General features: G+C 41.4%; 1 protein-coding gene across 2 annotated transcripts in view; it reads left to right on the top strand.

Annotated features, from left to right (window-relative positions):
• The window catches only part of sdk1a (sidekick cell adhesion molecule 1a), a 257,284-nt gene that overhangs the window by 117,787 nt on the left and 118,820 nt on the right, over positions 1-20,677 (top strand). The window lies entirely within an intron of this gene.

Below are 20,677 nucleotides of genomic sequence, written 5' to 3'. Positions count from 1 at the left end.
GAGAAAGGAGGAACAAAAAGCTCACTAAACTGCAGGAGTAAGACACAGATGATTGCATCACAGTTGCAAAATATGTTACTATTAACTACCGTGATTATATTTTCCTTAAACCTATTTGAATTATCTTCTACTATCATAGTTGTTTGGGTTCCTGCAGCAGTAAATCTGATTTTAGCTTACATAAGTAAGCTAAAATCAGACCAAAAGTCAGAGTGCTTTTGATTTCTGAAGGAACTAACTACTGGACTGCTAGATTTTAAGCTAAGTACTTACTTTATTTGGTTTTTTTGCTACTTCTTCTACTTTCTTCTGCTGCTACTGTGTTTTTTGCTGGATTGCTTGTGTTGTCAGGCAAAATTTAGTGGTGTTTCTTAAAGTGAAACTAGTTTAGTGTGAAGTGTGAATTTGGGGAGTGGAGGTTGACGACTCTCAGGTGCCTTGACTGATTAGCCAGGGTGTGGCCTCCCACCTGTAGCCAACACCAATCACCTCCTTGTATTTAATATTGGCATTTGCGTGAAGTGGTAGCTTCAGCGGCAGCCTCATCGGACGAAGACTCGGAGGACAAAGACAAAGGAGTCTACGCAGGAGTCTTCGCGGGAGGCCAAGCGGGAAGTTAAGTGGGCTTGATATCTCATATCTCACTTACACTGCTCGGTGTCTTTATTCGGAAATGTGCTGCTTCTCCATTCCTGTCCGTGTTTCCTCTCGGAGTTACTACAAACCACGCATTAGCTCGAAACAATTCCGCAACCCCAACTCTCTTACCTACCCCACCCGTTCCACACACACTCAACACCTTGTTGCAGGTGGCCTGTGGAACTGCCAGTCTGCCACTCGCAAGACTGAGTTCATCTCTGGCTTTGCCAGCCTGAAATCCCTTGACTTCCTTGCTCTCACTGAGACCTGGATTACACCGACTAACACATCCACCCCTGCTGCTCTCTCTTCTGCCTACTCTTTCACCCACACACCAAGACCCACTGGGAGAGGCGGGGGTACAGGCCTACTCATTAACCCCAAGTGGAGATTTTCTCTCTACCCACTGCCACAGTTCACTCCACTCTCTTTTGAACTTCATGCTGTCACCATAACGCATCCAGTACAACTAGTCATCATTGTTATCTACCGCCCACCAGGTGCTCTACGGGAGTTTTTGGAGGAGCTGGATGTCCTTCTTTCAAACATCCCTGAAACTGGCCCTCCGCTGGTACTTCTGGGTGACTTCAACATCCAGACAGAGAAGTCGGCTGCCTTTTTACACCTTCTCACTTCTTTTCCCCTCTCACTCTCTCCTTCACCACCCACTCACAAAGCTGGCAACCACCTAGATCTCATATTCACCAGAAACTGCTCTACATCCAACCTCACTGTTACTCGACTCCATACCTCAGACGATTTCTTCATCTCTTACTCTCTCCCACTCTCCCAAGCTCACAACCATATCTCAAGAGACACCATACCTGTCTGACGTAATATTTGTTCTCTCTCTCCTTCTCTCTGCCCTCTTACTTCACAACAGGCTCGCAAGTCCTCCCCAGTGCCGTGGTTATCTGACTCAGTACGTGCAGAAAGATCAACCATACGGGCAGCCGAAAGGAAATGGCGGAAATATTAACACCCAGATGATCTGCTTACCTATCAGTCTCTTCTTTCCTCCTTCGCCGCCTCTATTTCTGCAGCAAAAAGCTCTTTCTATCAAACCAAAACTGAATCCTCTTTCTCCAACCCCGAAAAACTTTTTTCCATCTTCTCTAACCTCCTAGATTCCCCTAGTCCACCTCCTCCCTCCTACCAACCCACTTTGTCAACTACTTTAAAAAAGATAGATGACATACGCTCTTCATTCTCCACCACACCTTCTGAAATCACTTTACCATCCATCACATCCAGTACTCTTTCCTCTTTCACCCCTCTATCTCCAAATCAAATTCTTACTTTGATTACCTCTGCCCGCCCAACCACCTGCCCCCTGGATCCTATCTCTTCTCACCTTCTCCAGTCCATTGCTCTTGACCTCCTTCCTTTCCTCACCCATCTCATTAGCATCTCCCTGTCAACTGGCTGTTTCCCCGATGCCCTCAAAGAGGCAAGAGTGACCCCACTACTCAAAAAACCAACACTCGACTCCTCTGATGTAAATAACTACAGATCCGTCTCCCTTCTTCCATTTCTATCTAAAACTCTTGAGCGTGCCATTTACAATCAACTCTCTATCTATCTCCATCAGAACAACCTTCTTGATCCCCACCAGTCTGGCTTCAAGGCTGGCCACTCAACAGAAACTGCACTCCTTGCTGTCACTGAGCAGCTTCACATCGCTAGAACAATCTCTCTCTCTCTTCCATCATCATCCTTCTGGACCTTTCTGCTGCCTTCGACACAGTGACCCAACAGATCCTCATTTCGACACTCCGGAATCTGGGTGTTTCAGGCTCTGCGCTCTCATTGCTCACATCTTACCTGGCAGACCGAACCTACCGGGTAACTTGGAGAGGATCTAGCTCAGAACCTTGCCCACTCAAAACTGGGGTTCCTCAGGGATCAGTCCTGGGTCCCCTCGTCTTTTCTCTGTACACCAACTCTCTCGGGTCTGTCATTCAGTCGCATGGCTTTTCTTATCACAGCTATGCAGATGACACCCAAATAAGTCTGAAACTCAAGTAGCAGCATGTATCTCGGCCTGTATGACTGGCATCTCTTCTTGGATGTCTACACATCATCTGAAACTCAACCTTGACAAGACTGAGCTCCTTTTCCTTCCAGGGAAAGTCTCTCCTACCAAGACCTGACTATAACAATAGACAACTATGTGGTAGTCCCAACCCAGACTGCTAGAAACCTGGGTGTGACACTTGACGACCACCTCTCCTTCACTGCTAACATTGCTGCAACTACCCGATCGTGTAGATACATACTGCACAACATCAGAAGGATACGTCCCCTTCTAACGCAGAAGGCGGCTCAGGTTCTGGTTTAGGCTCTAGTCATCTCACGTCTAGACTACTGCATCTCCCTCCTGATTGGCATGCCTGCATGTGCCATCCGACCCCTGCAGCTCATTCAGAACGCAGCAGCTCAGCTTGTCTTCAACCTCCCCAAGTTCTCTCACACTACACCACTCCTCCGCTCTTTTCACTGGCTACCAATTGCGGCCCGCATCCGCTTCAAGACACTAGTACTTACATACAGGGCCACGAATCAGATCAGCCAAACCATACACCTCAACCCGCACACTTTGCTCTGCATCAGCCAAACTGCTTTCTGCCCCCTCACAGCGAGGGAAAACTAATCACTCGACAAAATCCAGACTGTTAACTGTCCTGGCTCCCAAATGGTGGAACGAGCTCCCCATCTACATCAGGATGGCCGAAAGCCTACACATCTTCCGGCAAAGGCTAAAAACACATCTCTTCCGACTACACCTTGGATAAAAAAATTAAATAAAAATAAAATCTTGAACCTGCACTTTCATGTCTCTTTGTAGCTTTGCTTATTTAAAGCTAATGTACTTGCACTTACTACTTGTTGTCTGGAGTTTGAACCTTCACAGTTGAAAGCACTTAATTGTAAGTCGCTTTGGATAAAAGCGTCAGCTAAATGACATGTAATGTAATGTAATGTAATGTAAACAAATCCTTTATGTACTCTAACAAGTCCCATTGTTTACATCCACTAAGACCCCTGGCCCTGGTATTAAAACGCCATCTGTATCTGGATATCTGGATAAGTCGAAACATATGCTAATGCAAGGTGTAAACCCATGCGGCACACATTATAATGGACGTTTGACTGAATTCACAATAGCTCATATTTTGATCTCAGGCGGAGTCATCTACAGTAGATGTATGCAGTTCACACAGTGTGTTCAGATTTGTGAAAAAGTACCACTCGGGATCTAGAACCGCCATGACGCACTCGGAAGTTTGCCATGCAGGTACACACAGTACTACTGTGCAGTCCTTCCAGAAAAATGCGGAGTTTTTTTGTGATTGTTGTGGGCAAAAATCCTTGATTATGCGACACGTTTTCTTAAAAAATGCAATGAAATATGAGGGATATTTGCAAAAATTGCGGGAACTTGCAAAAACTGTGAAAAAGAGAAAAAAAAGTGATTCCCCCAACACCCTGCTTTTCGATGATGTTCACGTTGCGGAATTACGTCACTTCATAATGTTCCCATGGCAACAGGGGAAAATGGCTGCTCTTTACTGTGAAGGAAATGCAACATTTTTCAACTTTCTGCTAAGATATATGTGACTTTTTTGCAACAAAAATGCGGGGATTATGAAATCATGCAAGCCCCGCATATTTTGCGCGGAAATTTATGTGGCGAAAGTGTGGCGTATTTGAAAAAATGCGGCCCCCGCATAAATATGCGGACTTTGACTGATTATGCATTGAATTATGCGATCGCATAATCACATTTTTTTTTTAAATACGATGTTTTATTATAAAATTAAACTACCCAACAGCATATAGGCCTACAAGTACAGCTGAAATGATTAAACAATTAAAAAACTTAATTGATTGACAGAACTGTTTTGATCGTTTCCAGTTTCTAAAATTTGAGGATTTTTCTGCATTAAGTACTTACTTTTACTTTTAATACCGGTACTTTAAGTACTTTTTTCTGATGATACTTACAGTGCCTTGCGAAAGTATTCGGCCCCCTTGAACGTTTCGACCTTTTGCCACATTTCAGGCCTCAAACATAAAGATATAAAACTGTAATTTTTTGTGAAGAATCAACAACAAGTGGGTCCCAATTATGAAGTGGAACGAAATTCATTGGCTATTTCAAACTTTTTTAACAAATAAAAAACTGAAAAAGTGGGCGTGCAAAATTATTCAGCCCCTTTACTTTCAGTGCAGCAAACTCTCTCCAGAAGTTCAGTGAGGATCTCTGAATGATCCAATGTTGACCTAAATGACTAATGATGATAAATAGAATCCAACTGTGTGTAATCAAGTCTCCGTATAAATGCACCTGCTCTGTGATAGTCTCAGAGGTCCGTGTAAAGCGCAGAGAGCATCATGAAGAACAAGAAACACACCAGGCAGGTCCGAGATACTGTTGTGGAGAAGTTTAAAGCCGGATTTGGATACAAAAAGATTTCCCAAGCTTTAAACATCCCAAGGAGCACTGTGCAAGCGATAATATTGAAATGGAAGGAGTATCAGACCACTACAAATCTACGAAGACCGCGCCGGCCGTCTCTTTTAACTTTCAGCTCATACAATGAGAAGACTGATCAGAGATGCAGCCAAGAGGCCCATGATCACTCTGGATGAACTGCAGAGATCTACAGCTGAGGTGGGAGACTCTGTCCATAGGACAACAATCAGTCGTATACTGCACAAATCTGGCCTTTATGGAAGAGTGGCAAGAAGAAAGCCATTTCTTAAAGATATCCATAAAAAGTGTCGTTTAAAGTTTGCCAAAAGCCACCTGGGAGACACACCAAACATGTGGAAGAAGGTGCTGTGGTCAGATGAAACCAAAATCGAACTTTTTGGCAACAATGCAAAACGTTATGTTTGGCGTAAAAGCAACACAGCTCATCACCCTGAACACACCATCCCCACTGTCAAACATGGTGGTGGCAGCATCATGGTTTGGGCCTGCTTTTCTTCAGCAGGGACAGGGAAGATGGTTAAAATAGATGGATGGAGCCAAATACAGGACCATTCTGGAAGAAAACCTGATGGAGTCTGCAAAAGACCTGTGACTGGGACGGAGATTTGTCTTCCAACAAGACAATGATCCAAAACATAAAGCAAAATCTACAATGGAATGGTTCACAAATAAACATATCCAGGTGTTAGAATGGCCAAGTCAAAGTCCAGACCTGAATCCAATCGAGAATCTGTGGAAAGAACTGAAAACTGCTGTTCACAAACGCTCTCCATCCAACCTCACTGAGCTCGAGCTGTTTTGCAAGGGAGGAATGGGCAAAAAATGTCAGTCTCTCGATGTGCAAAACTGATAGAGACATACCCGCAAGCGACTTACAGCTGTAATCGTAGCAAAAGGTGGCGCTACAAAGTATTAACTTAGGGGGCTGAATAATTTTGCACGCCCAATATTTCAGTTTTTTATTAGTTTAAAAGGTTTGAAATATCCAATAAATTTCGTTCCACTTCATGATTGTGTCCCACTTGTTGTTGATTCTTCACAAAAAATTACAGTTTTATATCTTTATGTTCGAGGCCTGAAATGTGGCAAAAGGTCAAAAAGTTCAAGGGGGCCGAATACTTTCGCAAGGCACTGTACATACTTTTATTTAAGTAACATTTTCAATGCAGGACTTTTACTTGTAACAGAGTATTTTTACAGTGTGGTATTAGTAATTTTACTTAAGTAAAGGATCTGAATACTTCCAAATGGTGGCGCTACAATTAATGAGCAAAAAAAGAGATTTTGGAAAGAAATGCCCCTCAGGCCGTAAGTCCGATTGACTTGAAATTTCTCACACATGTGCAACTCAATGTACTCTACAAAAAAGTCTCTTGGACCATAGAGGTGCACAGTGATGGAATTGTTAGCTAATTTGCATAATGTGAAAACCAGTAAAATGAATAGAACTTTGTCAGTTTTGATCCTATCAACACCAAAATTGGTATATAGCCTTGCAGGACTAAGATACACATAAATGAGCAAGACTGGTGAAAAAACATGGGCGCCATCAATTTAAGAATTACGCCAAGGGTGGGGCTTAGCAGTAAATTGGCCATAACTCACTAATGGTTTGACCAATCATCATAACATTTGTAACATATCTTCGGTGCGTCATGAGGAATAGGCTGATGCAAGGATTATGAGTTTAACCCACAGGGGGCACCAAAAATACCACAAGTTTGTACCGCAAAACCCGGCAGGTGGCATTTCACCAAAATAGGTACACATGGTCTAGTGATAGTAATCAGGATCTGAAGTGTCTTATTGATTGGTGCGTGTGGGCGTGGCCTATTTAGCATTATATGATAAATTATGCATTTTCTCAAGTTACTGGGGGCTGGAACGAGCTAGAGACATGAAAATTGTCACCATAACTGATGCTGATGTGCTCATTCTCCCCGAAGAATATGATGCAATTCGGCCTGATGGTGGTGCTACAACTTGGGCCAAAAGTTTTAAAGGTCATGCTCCTCACACGGTGAGTCCGATCAACATAAAATTCCTCACATAAGTCCAGCTCAATGTGCTCTATAAAAAAGCCTCTTGGGCCATAAACGTCCGAGATGATGGTATTTAGTTAATTTGCATAATGTGAAAAACAGTTAAATGAATGGAACTTTGTCAGTTTTGATTCTATCAAGGCCAAACTTGGTATATGGGACTGATATACACATTTCTACTATAAATGAGCAAGATTCGTCATAAAACATGCAAGCAGGGAATTGCCTATAACTAAGTTCTGCCATAGCAATCCTGTCCAAAATTGACGGAGACATTAACCACCACGACTTGAACGTACTTACCAAGTTTCGTTGAAATCCGATAAAGGGGGTGAAATCGCGGGACTCGCTGCATCTATTGTAGGGATGAAAGAGGTGTGTGGTTGGTTACACCACTTTTTCTATAGAGCATTAAACCATCTGAATTAGTTTTGCTCAGCTACAAACCCGCTCAACTCTGCTTGCGGTTTTTGACTTTGGCAATTAAGGCATCTGCTAAATGCTGCTTGCTGCTTTGACTTTTGGCCTGCTGTAGTTCAGGTGGTAGAGCATTTTCCTAACAGTCAGAAGGTTGGTGATTTGATCCCAGGCCCTGCAGTCTGATCTCAAAATATATGGATGTGAGTGAAAGGTACCCGTAACAAGTGAAAGTGCTTTGAGAAGCCGAAAAAAAGGGTTTGAACCCGCAAATTGCCACTAGCGGCTATATTTCTTATGTGTTTTTATGTTCCCCTGTGTGTGTGTGTGTGTGTGTGTATGTGTGTGTGTGTGTATGTTGTGTGTGTGTGTGTAAGCCTGCAGGATCTGGTTTTAGTGATTCTCTGTTAATCTATTTCTGTCTGCCAGAGAGCAGCTGCTTCTGCCTGGATTGATCACTCAAAGACAGACAGAAAACAGAGAGAGAAAACTGAGAGAGAGCTGTGTGTGTGTGTGTGTGTGTGTGTGTGTGTGTGTGTGTGTGTGTGTGTGTGTGTGTGTGTGTGTGTGTGTGTGTGCGTGTGTGCATGTGTGCCAGCTTGTGTAGCTCGTGCTGATGATGATTAATTCTATGGATATGTATCTTTGAAAGGTGCAGTGTCTTTCGTCCTCATGCCGGATCCCCTACTTTCCCTCTTTCTCCACTTCTCTTCATCTTCTTTTTCTCTACTCGTGTCTCCCAGCCTATATCTTATATCATCCCAGGAATCATTATACCCCCATTAATGTCTGAACCAACACACTCCCACCGGTCAGCTTGTGTGTGTGTGTGTGTGTGTGTGTGTGGGTGCATGTGTGAGCGTGTCCTCTGTCTAAAGTCGTTAAATATTCTAAAGACAGAGACCTCTTTTAATTATCCACTAATCACACTTTTAATTACCTGCCACACACACATCCATCACTGACCAGACTGTACACACATGCACGCATACACACACTCATACCCCGCTCACTCATACCCACAGCTGCCATTGGGAAGAGTTCTTAACCTATCAACAAAACCGAGAGAGGGAAAGCCAAGCAGAGAATGAGTAAGAGAGAGAGAGTGAGAGACTACGTGGTGCAGTGAGGAGTGCCTGAGGAACACTGGTTTGGACACTCTGTAACAGGCTGCAGGTGATGAACACAGGAGGGACAGAAGACACCATGAAACAAATGACTAAGCAAATAAAGGGAAACACACTGCTCTCAAGAGATTATTTAAGTCCATGTTTGTTCGCCATCCTCCACACTGTAGATATAGCTTTGTATTTCCTCAGCTAAACATCCCCAGGACAGCCAGACAAAAACACCCGAATGCTAACAGAGCCACAGGTTGACATCATTGAGATCAGAGAGCTGGATCAATAAGCAGAAGGTCACAAGTTTCTTTGATCTCACAGACAAATAAAGGTGACATTTTAGCATTTCCTGCACTTGGGAAATTACATTCTTGCTTTCTGTGCTTTAGCCTCTCTGCTCGAGTATTCACATAGTGGTTTTGTGTTTATGACTTGGGGGCTTGTGTCAAGAAATAAATGCATTCACAGTGCTTAAGGTTGTGACCCAACGTCCTCAGTTTTTAGTTCAAACACTTAGCCATCCATCCTTATTGAAGAAAATTCTTTTTTTCTCTTCCTCTCCTGCTTTCTAGTATTCACTGCCAGGTCATGCTACAGGTTTCTTATTCATCTTTATCACACATGCACACAAATGTGTTCACCGGTACACATACGCATCGTCTAGGCCTCTAATTTCATATTGCTGCAGAACCAGCATCCACAATGACGTTTACGTCAGCTGTCCATTTTGCACTTGCGCCTCTTGGAGCAATTTTCTGGCTCCAAACAATCCTGCCCTCACCAAAAATGGTAGAATTGCAGCTGAGGTTGTGTTTATGCTGATCGGTTAGCACACTGCAATTGGTACCTTGTTAACATTAAATTCAGCTTGCATTTCCGCCTGTTATTATAAAAGCAAGAGCCAAGAGGAGTTTTTGTAGTCTCGGTTGGTGGAGGGGCATACATAGACCTCTCGAAAATCACACAAAAAAAAAAAATCACTCATATATGCTCTCATTTTGCCTGTCTCACTTTTATGTCCATGTAGCACATTTGCCGTAAATATATATTTAAATGCACATCAAAGTGCAGTGTTTATAATGTTTTTTTCTCATCAAAATACACACATACAGTACATGCTGGCCTATACTGGCTAAGGTGTACTCAGCCTTTTATTTAGAGTCATTTCAATGGATGCTTGTGCCCTGAGTTTGTGCTTGCCAATGTTTGCCCAGTTTCCAATAAAAAGACACAGCAGTCCTTCACGCTGAATGGCTTTGTAGAAGGAACAGGTCAGTGTGAGGGATGTAGGCTATTCTCTGACACTTTGGCTGCAGGCTTTTTCTCGGAGAGCAAGTGTGAGTGTGTGTGTGTGTGTGTGTGTGTGTGTGTGTGTGGTTGTTTGTTACAGAATAATGTAGATTAAAATGTTTTCACCTGTAGGCGGAATCATTTTTTTTTGCCATTGTATTGATTTCCTATCACTATGGTGACATGTGTATCAGTTAAAAGCCCCTTGTTTTACAGGAAATGCTGTAAGTGTGTGGTTGTGTCGGCGTTGATAACAAAGCAGCAACATTGTGCTTGTTTTGCTCCATACTTTTACTACTGACCTTTAAAGCTACAGGAAGCAATTTGTCTACATTTTAAATAGCAGTATGTGCCTTTGTTTTATAGCTCATCAGTGTGACCCTGTGTACACACATTTACACATTTACACATTGACACAGGCAGACACAGGCAATTAATAAAAAAAAATACCTTTTTAAGAAAGCTTTTAATCTCTAAGTCTTCATAGTACTGCATCGCCATAGAAACCCTCCAGACAATTTATTTACTGCTTTTGTGATGTTTCTTAGCACTTTTCAGATGTTGTCTATTTTGTGAAATGTATTTCTATGAAGCTAAATGTCTTCTATTGTATTTTCTTCTTTTATGCCCTCTCAAATATGTAAGATGTCCTTGTGTATCTAGAAAGGCGTCTGCCAAATAAAATGTATTATTATTACTATTATTATTATTATTAAATATCGATTTTTGATTACATGTTGTGTCATATGGTTGTTCTCAACAGTGAACAGAGTTGAAGGTATTCCCAGACTTAGGCAAGCATCCACAGCAAACAATAATAGAACAATGCACATCATATATAAATAGTGTTATACAACTTTTGAATTAGGGTTAGGCAATACACATGTTAAATTAGGAGATAATGGAAATTTGTCAGCCATCACAGAGTATGCTTATCCGTTTAAACAGAGGTAGCTATTAGGCCTGCACGATAAATCGTTATAAAATCGCGATCTCGATTCAACCCTGTTCGCGATTTAATTTTTAAATGACTTAGATTTTTATTTTTATTGTTTTCTCCTTCAGTTCATTTATTCAAAGCATTTGACATTGACATGTTTTAATTATGTTAAGACATGTTCAAGAAGCTCAGGGTCATATTTAGTTCAATGTGTTATATGTCACTATTTCTGGTAGCCTACTGTACTTAAATGGCCAGTATGCACTTTATTTTCTTTATTCAGTGAAGCCTGTTGTTTACAGGCTTGTGGTGATGCGCAATGTGCTATAGGTGCCAAAAAAAGATCTATGTTTGGTACTGCCAATTTGTTCTGTTTTGTCATGGTTCCTGTATGCAATAAACATTACACTTCGTGAGAAAAAAAATCCTGGCAGAGAATCGTGATATCAGTTCTAAGCTAAAAAATCATGATTCATATTTCTCCCCGAATCGTGCAGGCCTAGTAGCTATCCCTTTAATATCGTATGCCATGTTACAAATGAGTGACCTGAAACTGGATTTACATTTTTTTGCATCAATGTGAGAAAGTACCTTGATTTTCAGGATTTTGATTCTCTTAGATTGCCTAATTGAATTTCCAGAAAAAGTCCTACGGTATATCGCAAAATATGAAGCCTAGAACTAGTTCAGGCAATCAACTTGAGGTCACTACTAAACTCACATGGATCACTCTTCTCACTGCCACATACAGTATATCCAACCATGTAGCCTTGAACATGTAACACCAACTGTTCTGACTTAAACTAGTTCACTCCTTGGTGCAGATAGCTTAACAAAGTGAACTCTGAGTTGTAAAAGCAGAAGATAAAATCACAGCTTCTATTTAGAATTTAACACTCTTTATTTCAGGTTCAAAGTGTCATATGAAAATGACGCCTTATTTTCAAGATTATGGACTGTCTGTTGAGATGAGCAGCTGGAAGAAACGGGTTTGAGAATAAGGTGTGTTTCTCTGGCTGAGAGAAATACAGAGAGAAAGAGTGTGTGTGTGAGATGGAAAGACAGTGAGAGAAGTCACTGCCAGTTGTGTGGTTAATTGGAAGCAGACATAATTAGTGCTAATTAGGATAATAGCCATTCGTCTAGAGATCCATCCACCTAATGGGACTAGAACAGTCACTCAGCTACACACACACACACACACACACACACACACACACACACGCACACACACAAACACACAGTTGCCATTCATCCAGCTGCCTTGTTAGAAGAATGTGGTCTTGTACTCTAGATTTACTCTACGACCTGTTATGACAGATATTTGTACCAAGAAAAGCAAATATTTTTCTGCATGCGTTTACGTGAACAAGCGCCTGTATGTGTGAAAAAAGACTGACGGACGTAAAGCAGTGGTAGAAAGTTAATGAGTCATTGAGCTCCTTTGGCTGAACAAACAAGTGAGTGGAGAGAAAAGTCTCCTTCCTCTATTTACTCAGCATCTTGCCTCATCCCGCTCTCCTCTCCTGTCCTCTCTTCCTGTCTGCACCTCGCCCTTGCCCTGCTTTATTTTGCTTTCCTTTCCTGTAACGTTGCCTCTCCACTTCTCTCTGCATGTCCCTCGGGCCATGCCAGGGGACATTAAACAAACGGAGCCCTCTCTAACTTTCACTCTCTTTCTCTCTCTCTCTCTCTCTCTCTCTCTCTCTCTCGCTCATATACACATATACACACACATGCCAATTACTTTTGGACTGCAGGCCCTAGGCTAAGTGTTTCCCCTACCATTGTTTTTGCCCCGCCCCCCACTGAAAGTGACAAAATTATACAATTGTGCTATATATATATATATATATATATATATATATATATATATATATATATATATATATATATATATATATATATATATAAAAGAATAACGGATGCGTGAGATTACTTAAGGGCTGGCTACATTGCACGCATAACGTACACGGAGCGTATGTTCCAACAGTACGCTTTCACTATAATCAATGAAACTGGTGACACCGGGCACGAGAGCAGCGCGAGGGGTGTGCCCTTTTACACAGAAATAGATCATAAAGTGTCATTTCTTTTAAATTAAACTACCGATATACAGGAAACGACCTAATGTCTGTGAATGAACGTATTGGCAGTTCCATTTTAAGAGTTTCTGTTTCTGTTTCCTGTTTCCCTCACCTGCGTCCTCTGATAACAGCTGACAGTAAATTGACGTTTTCCCAGCACTGTGCCAGCTCCAAAAACTGATGAAAAAGTGTGTGTGTGTGTGTGTGTGTGTGTGTGTGTGTGTGTGTGTGTGTGTGTGTGTGTGTGTGTGTGTGTGTGATGTTATTGGCAGTGGCAACTGGCCAAGCCGGGTGAGCGACTACAGAAAAGTTTCCCTTTCTGTGTCCGTTTGACCGTTTGAAGGAACTGTAAAGGTGATTGAGGAAGCAAGCCTGTGATTTAGGCACTGCGTTAATTACAAGTCACAGAGCTGCAGAGTGTGTAGGGCGGAAGGTAGGGAAATGTTTTCTGAGTCAGTGAAGGGGTTGTTAAAATCTCTCTCAAACACATTAGTGTTCATTACTGTTGTAACCTCTACCATTTTTCTTTTTTCTTTTCTCCCTCTTTATTGGTCTCATGTGCAGTCACATGTGCAGGCTGTATTTCTCTGAGTGGAAAAATCATTAAGATTGACCATGCAGAACTAAGACATTAACAGAGAATAACTTTAGATTTGGTTTTGAGTTATAAATAATGTGTGGACGGAAACTGAAATACAATTTTGACACGAGAGAGGAGTTGGGTTGCACACGATATGGCCAAAAGTACGTAGCCCTCCTACTTACAATTGGTTTAGGGTCTGTGTTCCTGTTAAGGCCTTATTAGTCATACTTTAAACTTGATTTCTATTCTATTTTCAGCCCCTATTATGTGCAAATTAGTAATTTGCAAATGCAAGTTGAAGCCTTTTAAATTCTTGTTCTGTCTGACCAACAATCCAAAACCCAAAGGCTTTAATTTACAATTATAATGACAGAAAGGCTACATACAGAGTGTGCATCTATGCTTGAAAAAAAATCTTAAATTATGAGATAATCAAAATAGTTGCCCATAATCTTTTGCTAATCAATGAATCGACTATTTGTTCCAGTAATAACATATGGGTGTAATGTCCGAGTGTCCGTATGCTTTGTTTTGGTGTCTACATCATTTTGGCCATGATGTTGTGTAGGTCTGTAGGAAGGCGTGTAGTTCAGATTTACGGCTCTGGGTGTGTCCAACGGGTGCCTTTAACGAACATGAATGTTTCCCTCTTATCATTTTAATGTAGTCCAAAATGTTTTGGCCTTGATTTAAATTGAGATAGACGCAATCCGGGCCTTTTAAATAGTTGATGCACATTTTTAATGCATCAGCAGCCTGCTTCCATTATTTCTATTCATTTGGTCCAGCTCCAACAGGCCTATTATAGAGATGCAGAGTTGTTTTGTGGATGTTTTGTTTTCTCCCTTTTGTTGATCACAAGATAAAAGGGTAGCAGACATTTTATGTTTTAAGTGACATTTTATGTTTTAAGAGCGAAGTTTGGAACAAGAGGCACTCTTAAAGGGTCTTGCAGCAGGAATGCCAATGACAGTCCAGCTGTGGGACGCTGGGATACTACTGAGCAGCAACTATAACGGTACCAAATACAGTATGAGGCACATCATGTTATTCGATATCAGTCCAACTTTTTACTTTTTGAACCACACACATGAGCTGAAGAGGATGGGGAAATTAGCATTTGTCTTTAGCAACTGCTGCGTTTACAAACTATGTACACTTGAACAAACATCACTGTGACAAGAACTACCTTTAATGACAGAATCTCATATTTTGGAAAAATGTATTTGACGTGTACTTGGATTTTGGAGGGGGCGGGATTTATGACCTACAGTATACTGCAGCCAGCCGCCAGGGTTTGGCTCCACTTATACAGTCTATGCATCAACCCCTGTAACAAACATTAATGATGTAAACAGATGTTCACAGCAAAAACATTAATGACTTAGTTGTCTGTTATTAAGCAATCAGCTTCAAAATAACAGCAGGTTTCAATCATCCGTTTTGGTTTTGGGGCTACCCATTTGTTTACAGTAGAATTTATTAAAGGATTTTTTATTTATTTACTTGTTTATTTATCAGGGACAATTGACAGTAATTGACTGTCCCAGAATGAGCTCAATAGCTACATTTCATCAGCAGTCCCTGGGCAGGCAAATCAAACTTGAGAAAAAATACAATCTAAAAAAAAAAGACTTATCTCTTGAGTCTCACACAGCTCACAAGCCTCAATGATAATGCTGCAAAAATGACATTTGACCAAACTTTGAATCTTAATTTAGCATTAAGGCCTTTCACATGTGTGGCAATCAGAAACTTAAACAAATGGTTTTTTAAAGATAATTTTTGGAGCCTTTGAATGTTGACTGAGCAAGAGGATTAAAGAATGTTCAGCATATATACTGTAAAACAAATCTTTAACCCCAGGCTGTGTTAACAATAGCTTCATTTAAACTATGCATGGAAAATCACTAAAGCAGTCACTGTCAAGCTGCTGGCAGCAGAATGTCAGGAGCTGCTGGCAGCGGTCCAGTTCTCAGTCTTAACTCAGTTAGACGGTTTAATCCCATTACTAAAACACATCTATCATATTTTTCAAAACTACATGAAACTGTTGTAGGAAATTGGCAAAGTTAAGTCCTCTAAAAATATATATATAATAAACATATATGTTTGCCACCAGGATCCGTCCTATTTTTTCCTCACTCTGTACTGTTACATTACAGTAGTGGACCAAGCCTGATATCATCTAAGACCTCCAGGCTTCTGCTGGAGACCAGTTTACCCCAAAGCATTACGACAGGAAGTGGCTCTCAGGTATTCCCATCAGCCACTAAAAGAGTGCGTCTTTTGAAATTGGGGAAAAATACTCCACTACCAGCTTTGTGTTCACTGAAAGCTCAACAATCGCAGAAATGTAACTCTTGATGGATGATTTGCATTTTAATCCTAATAGAATCCAATAAGGTTACAAGAAGTTTGTATTGCGTTTTCTTTTATTTATTTTTTTTATTTTGTTTTTATTGAAAGGTTAACAACAAGACACAAATGCATTTCCATCTACAATAAGAGTCTGTATCAATATAATTAATCAATACATTTAAAAGTACAAAATAATACTTTAATTTTTAAGATGACTCATTTGGTAATGCTTATACAGCAATCATTGTGTGTTTTTTGATGTCAGCTTTTGTTTGCAGTTGTGCAGACAAAGAAAAACACAATCCAAAAAAAGAAAAGCCGTCATAGCAGCATATATTGATGAATATGGTACAGAAGCTTTCCCCCTCCTCAATGCACTCTCTGCAGCAGAGTTTTATAGTTACCAATTACTTTGGGATAGAGGACTCCACACCAAGCTGACAGGCAATTTTGAAAGCAGGAATGCTTCAAAAATTTGAATACCACATACCGGTATAAAGTTTGTAAAAACAAAATCCTAATTTTGAGCAGGATTTATACAGGTTCTCATACACAATACACACACAGAGACACATAATGCACCATTCAGCAGGTATGAACTTGTGTATGTTAACTATCAATCGGTCCAACAGAGAATGTATTCATGTGTCCACTGACTTAAACACCAAAGCAAACATCCGGTTAAAACGGCAGCAAGGAACAGTGAATGCTCCCAACTGTGTGAGTGCCTGTGTAAGAAGAAAAACGTCAGTGTGTGTGTGTGTGTGTGTGTGTGTGTGTGTGTATGTTTGCAGTGTAACGTGTGGGTGGCTGGCTGGCACTTGCTTTGGAGATGAAGCTGCCAAAAGCCTGTTCTGCTGTCTGGACTGGGTTTACAGTGGAGTATCCCTCCTCCTGTCCTGCCGCCACACTCCTACACCCGGAGCTTCTGTATGTCAGTGACAGTTAGGTTTAAGAAGGTGGCTCGCTGCCTATCGGAGATGGAGAAGGAGGGCAGACAGGGCCGAGGTGGACTCTGTTGGCAAGAGAGACAGTCCCCAGACCTGACAAACACACAGGCACGAGCGCACCACACACACACACACACACACACACACACACACACACACACACACACACACACACACTTAGATGCACTTAGATGTATAGTAAAAGACTAATTTATGTGCAGGCTCACTCACTCATCCTTTAGCCTGCAACATGTGTGTGTGTGTGTGTGTGTGTGTGTGTGTGTGTGTGTGTGTGTGTGTGTGTGTGTTCAGCCTTGCATTGCAGACACCCTTCTGTTTATTAAAAAAGAGTCTTGGGGCCAGACACTTAATGAAAGACCAATCTGGCTTGGTGCTTTGGTTCAAAAGAGTCGGGGAGGTAAGACGGGACAGTCTGGAGGGAGGATCGAGTGATAGAGAGACAGCTAGAGAAAGAAAAACGCAAAGAAAATTGGATGAAACCTAGAAACAAATGTGCAGATTGTAATCTGAGGGAGAATGGAAAATTGGATATACTGTAAGAGAAAGAGGCAGAGAGGCTGTTTTATATGACGAGCTCGAGGGATACAGGGAGGAAGGCAGGAGGAGAGGGGAATAGGATGCAGTTGATTACTGTATTTTAATTTCCCTCTTGTGCCTGGGGATAAACTGTCACACACACACATGCACACGCATAAGCATGCAGAGTCATGCACTGTTTTACAATTGAGTTTGTCTTTATTAAAAGCCTGAACAATTTTGTCCAGTTTAATTAAATGTAGAACTTAAAGAGAACAGAAAGTCGTATGTTGAATTTATGTTTTATTAAATCTCAACTACATCAGTTCAGCCAATCAGTCAGAATTAAAAGACGCATGAAAGCAGCTCATGTGCATGCCTATTTGTATGCCTGCAAGTGTGTCTGACTATATTGTAACTCTTAGGATGAGAGTGTACAACCACCGTCCAGCTACTCAGAACAAATTGGGAGGGAAATCCACGTGATTTTAGATCCTCTAATCCTTGTTGCCCGACATCTTATTGGCATATTTAATTTCTTTCCCTCTGTCTCGCTTTTTCGTTATAAAATGTTGGAAATCAAGCCTGAGACCTCCCAATGTGGAACCAATCCAAGTGTGAAGAAAATCGCTGTAGCCATCAGACAGTGTCGTCACAAGTCATTTCACATGTAAATAGTACACTTAAATGGGATATGTAAATGAGGAAAAATACTGCATGACCAAAGACTTGTTAATATGCTATCTTAATTTGTCTTTCTGCATTCTCACACCCACCCACTGAGCTCCTTTGACTTTGACTGTTAAAGGAGAATTCCGGTCGATTTCAAAAACAATCAGTGCTGCCTATACCGTGTTATCCTCCTGCTAGTGGTAGCACTCATGAGGCTGAAACCGGGCAAGTTTTGAATGTGCTTTCAGCCTCTTAACATGTTCCAAATGTCATTACAAGTGCCTACCCATGTGAAGTGATTCCTTCTGAGTGAACACAGTGAATCTGACTGCAGTAGATGTGAAAGAAATGCATAAAAGTCGTGCTAATTCAGCTCTGTTTAGTTCTGGTGTTGATACTCCAAGACAAGTGCGTCGGCACCGTCTACAAATTACAACACCGAAAAGAGATAATAGGCATATGCTTATTTTTAAAAAGTAAATGCTATAGTACAACTAGCAGGAGACAAGTTATAATTGAGGTAAGTTTGGAGACACTACCTTATTTAATCATTAAATTAATACATATTTTTGTATCTCTTTTCGGTGTTGTAGTTTGTAGACGGTCCCTAAGCACTCTTCTTGCCTTCTCAACACCAGAACTAAACAGAGCTGAATTAGCACAACTTTTATGCATTTCTTTCACATCTACTGCAGTCAGATTCACTGTGTTCACTTGGAAGAAATCACTTCACATGGGTAAGCACGTTTAAAACTTTAAAACTGGTTTCAGCCTCATGGGTGCTAACGCTAGCAGGAGGATAACACGGTGTAGGCAGCAGCGATTGTTTTTGTTTTTCTTGCCACTGACAGCACTTCAAATTTACAAACAACAGAGCTACGTGTTGAAATCGACCGGAGTTCTCCTTTAATAGGTGGATTTAGATTCTCCCGAAACCTCCCAGGCTCTCTCCTTCCTTAGACACTACAGGCAAGTGGAAGCATGCCTTCTCTGTCTATTAATCAGCATGTGCTGGGTAAAACAGATGTGATAAAATGGGCTGGTCAGTGCTGTTAATGAGCTTAACAGCAATAAATTGCGTTATAGACCTCGGTGAGGATGCAGAATCTATCCTCACTGTGGAGAGCAGGAGAAAGGTTTGGTAAAGCCTCTATTTCAGGCAGTGAGATGCGGTTGAGTGCACATGCATACATGCACACACAAACCAACATACACTCACACAAATAGAGTGTCAGTGTTGAGGTTGAGGCTCTGACTCCTGTGGATGTTCTTCTGGGAAATCACACCGAATAAAATTAGACCTGAGGAATTCTGTCTGTATGTGAGTGTGTGTTTGCGTTGTGTGTGTGTGTGTGTGTGTGTGTGTCTGTGTGTGTTTGTGTGTGTGTGTGTCTGTGTCTGTGTCTGTCTGTGTGTTTGTGTGTGTCAAACATCCCCACGTTCTCTCCTCTCCTCTCTCCTCAATCAATATGAAGTTCAATCAGCAGTTTTTTTTCTTCACGTGTTGCACATGCAAACACCTCCATGTATACTGTTAAGCGCTATCATGATCTCATGTCCATGGGTGCATCAACATGAACGTCTGTAAGCTGTGGATGATGGTAGATCATTTTAGTTGGGCTCAATTTGGGTTTTGCCAGCATGCCGCTTATAACACCGCAGCACCAATGGAGTGGAGGCGCCATATGAGGTGATCATCTGATAATCAAACAGCAGCAGGTAGTCACTATGCTTGTCGTAATCTAGTTCAATCCTTTCCAGCTTTGAAAAGTGTTGGCAAAGACAGACAAGTGGCGGATCTATTTGGAGGCAGCTCGTTGTTGATACACGTGATATGATACGCGTGATATGGTGTGGATTCAGGTCGGCATGCGCTGCTTTGTGTGCCGAATTGAAATTGAGCGGAAACCACGCCCAACTGGCAATTGTGCCGATCCGGTTTTGGGGAGCACACATTGCTGCCAATTCAGCACCGCTAAACAATGCTCACAGAAAAATGCACACATCTTACACGTGCAGATGTTTGTTCAAAATGATGTCTGTCCAGATCTAGCACCAAAAGACAAAATGTGTTTAAACATGTAGTATTTGGGATCATGCACATTGCATGTCTTATGTTATTTTTTATTTATGTATCTTCAGATCTGAGGTTTGTCTTGCAGTGCTTTACAATCTTAACACAGCATGCAGTATGTAGCTGTATTGCGGGCGGGGGGCACAGAATCAGACAATCAAGTCAATAAGAATAAAAAGACTATCATCTCACTTTAATATGCTATATCCTCCCTTTGGTCGTATTGATTTTTATTTCAGTGTCAGTTCTCAGGTTAAAATATTGGGAGATTTACTTTCACTGACATGCTGCAAAACACGAGGAGCATTACTAAAAACATCAACCTGCACTTCCTGCCTGGCGGCATCTGTTCCCAGGCACACAAGTTCAAACACAGGAAAATCTGAGCTCTACGAATATATTTTTTACCCTCCTCGACTCTCTCCCGCTATCCTCTCCCACACCGTTTCCCTGCAAAATCAAC

This window comes from Perca fluviatilis, chromosome 1 (genome assembly GCF_010015445.1).
Source record: "Perca fluviatilis chromosome 1, GENO_Pfluv_1.0, whole genome shotgun sequence".
Lineage (NCBI taxonomy): Eukaryota > Metazoa > Chordata > Actinopteri > Perciformes > Percidae > Perca > Perca fluviatilis.
Note: the sequence above shows the minus strand (reverse complement) of the source record. Positions and strands in the feature narration are given on the sequence as shown.